The sequence below is a fragment of the Rana temporaria genome, chromosome 10, assembly GCF_905171775.1.
Source record: "Rana temporaria chromosome 10, aRanTem1.1, whole genome shotgun sequence".
Taxonomy (NCBI): domain Eukaryota; kingdom Metazoa; phylum Chordata; class Amphibia; order Anura; family Ranidae; genus Rana; species Rana temporaria.
In genome coordinates, this window is record NC_053498.1 from 74,415,779 (window position 1) to 74,419,188 (window position 3,410).

The window sequence follows — 3,410 nt, forward strand, 5'->3', positions numbered from 1 at the left end:
AGCAAGGCCCGGAGGTCAGGGGTGGACAGGTCCTGTTCCATCATAGTGGAAGCTTTAGGGAAGGGGCGAGGGAACCGCTCCATGGTATAACTCAAAATCGTGTGACAGATACGAGACATGCCTTGGTGCCAAATGAAACATATGGACCTGGAACGCAGGGCAGTAAAGAAACGTTTAGGGACAGACATAGGTACGGTTTGGAACAGATAGAGCAATTTAGGAAGTGCATCCATCTTTAACATATTAATATGTCCAAACCAGGGAATTGGGGAGGAGTTCTAGGCTTCTAACTCCTTCCAAAGCTGGGTCAGTAGAGGGAGATAATTGAGAGCATAAAGCTGTGATAAATTGGTGGGAATCGTTATGCCCAGATAGGAGATGCCCCTGGGGCTCCACTGGAAGGAGAAGTTTGCCTGTACCCAAGTGAGGGTCGTGCGGGGAGATATGTTAAGCCTTCAGTCTTAGATATATTCAATTTGAAGTTACTAAATTCTCCAAACCTACGAAATTCACTCATCGAGGGGAGGGATGTGTGTGGTTGTTGGACGTATATCAGCAGGTTGTCTGCATAGAGAGAGCTTGTGTTCGGCCGAGGGTGTCTGGATCCCCATTATTGTTGCGTTTTGTCTAATGGCCTGGGCTAGGCGTTCTATCACTAAAACAAAGAGTAGAACCGACAGGGGGCAGCCCTGTCGCGTACCATTAGATATCTGAAAGGGCGCGGAGGAAGAGCCATTGACCAGGACAGATGCAGAGGGGTGAGAGTACAATGCCATAGCCTTGGATGCATGCAAAAGCAGGGCCCAGGCCTAACAGTTGCAAAGAGAGCTGCAAAAACTGCCAGTTGACCCGGTCAAAGGCCTTCTCTGCATCAAACGACAGTAGACAGCCTCACGACCAGGGACAAAACCCACTTGGTCTTTATGTACAATTGAGGGTAATGGGGGAAGAGGCGGTTGGCTAGGACCTTGGCATAAAGTTTAACATCTAAGTTAAGGAGTGAGATTGGCCGATAGCTACCACATTGCTTGGGTATGACCTAAATGTTAGCGGTTAGGAGATTACTGGAAGGGAGGCGAGTGTCATCAATAGAATTAAACGCTGTGGACATTAATGGGGCCAGGGATTGGGCAAGTGATTTATAGAACCTAGGGGAAAACCCGCCAGGGCATTTACCGGATTTTAAGCCCTTAATAGCGGTAAGGAATTCCTCTACTGTCAGGGGGTTATCCAAGTCAGTGGCCTGTTCAGTGTTTATCTGGGGCAAGGCCGTTTCTGAAATATAAGTCTTCATGGCGGATAGGCAAGAGTCTCCCGTCCCCGATCTCTGGCTATGAGGGAGTTAGCGTCAAGAAAGCGGAGCATTTTTTTGAGGAGACTTTCCTCAAAAGGGGTAACGGACCGCCATGCGTTTTGGGACCGAAAAGGCCCTCTGCGGTCATTTCCATTCTTTGTTTATAAACTTATCAAAATAAGTTACGTAAGGAACACCTTAGCAGTGCAGGCTGTCTTTTGGGACCCAAAAGGGACGCCTCAGTAGATGCCCCCGCCGTATCCTCCAGTTTGAGTGTTTCCCGCACTGCGGTAATAAGTGCTCCAACAAGCGCCTTTTCCTGCACTGACCCAGACACAGAGTCTTCTTCACTGTCCGAATGGTCCTAGCCCGCATCCTCTGACATGTCAGAACAGGGGCCCTGTGTCACAGCAAGGCCCGAGTCTGAATCAGAGCTTTCCCCAGAAGATGGTGGGGGGGGAGGGTTTTTACCCCCTTGCGCCCACACACTGCTTCCACCCTGGCAACAAAGGATTTCAGAACCGCCGACAAATCGTCCACAGGTACCGCAGGTGCATGGGGCACCAGTTGCTATCACAGGAATGTCTGGGGAAGAAGAGCCAGCTTCTGACACCATGCTGACCCACGCTTACCTGACAGCCACTTAAGGACTAAAGGCAAGGTACACAAAAAGCCCACCCTCCTAGCTGCTACAGACCGAGGGGCTCCCCAGAGGACTCACCGCCCTGACCCAGGTACTGCTTAGTGCGGTGGTCCGCTCTCTCTCCTGCACAAACATTCAGAAAGACATTGCCAGTGCTAGAGGCCAAAACCAAGCTAGGGCTACAAGAAGATGACCGCCTCCAAAAAAAAAAAAAAAAAAATAGCGTGAGCTACAAGAAAATGACCGCCAGCTGCATTAGAACCAGTGCGGCTACAAAAAAAATGGCCGCTGAAACGTTTTTGAGGTAAAATAAAAAAATAAAAGGCTGCGAACACGCTGGGCCTCCGAGCAGAGGCCCCCAAATAGCAGACCACCCACACTAAAAGCGGACTCTGGACACACAGTGCAGCCCCCAGCCTGGTCCCGGAGCGCCTCCAGGAGGACCCCTGGTCAGGTACACAGCAAGACCAGCCCAGATGCACGGGGAGGAAAAAGGGACAGGGAGAGAAGAAAGGGAGAACGAGAGACCCCCTAAAATCGACAACCCCAGGAATGCCTAGCTGTTCCATCCTGCTGAAACAGGAGGAACCCTACTTACCCGTCCTGCGGGGACTGCTAGATGCAATCCTAACAGACCCATCACCGAGCAGTACAGAGTGGCTGTCGGCCACGGCCCACTGTGATTTGGACAGCAGTAGCCCGGTCATGTGTGTGCCCCGGAGCATAGCTCTACGGCCACCCCTGGAGCAATGGGGTAGGTCGTGGCCGACACAGCGAATAGCTAAAGGTCTGCTCATGCTCGATGGCCGGACAGGGGAGACCACAAGGATCTATATTATCCAGCCTGTCACCCAGCTGGCTAAAGGAATGAGGGCCACAGCGGGGGCTTCGATTTAAGTGAATTCAAAATGAGCTAGTATGCTATGCATACTAGCTCATTATGCCTTTGTCTTTTATTTTTTTTTTTGCTAGGGTTTACAACCACTTTAAAGGTAGCCGAAGGAATCTTAGCCTGATGGGATTCCCCAGAAGCTCTCCTGCATGTCTCCTCTGTCCTCCCCCCTCCCCTGCTCTTCTCATTATTAAAAAAGGGTTGGAGAAAGAAGTAAAGAAAAATACTTAGCTATACTTCCCTAGTATCAGAGAATTCCAGCAAGACGGCTGGCTCAAAGACATGTGCATGGTATTACACATAGAACTATGACCAGCCGCAAGCGTGTTCACAGTCCCCATTGGTGCCAGACAGCCTATGTGAAAGGATGCCCTTAGCCAGCGAAAATCCTGACTGGTCTTCAACTGTTCTTGTATGCATCTTCCATTGCTGACCTTGCTGGTCTTTGACCCCGATCCTGAATTCTGCCCTCGTCTCTGTAGCTCACAGCACACCTGCTGCTACCCATATGACCACGCTCCTGTCTCTTATTTAGCTCTATGTTACTACCAAGTGCATGTCACCTGCATCAACTATCACAG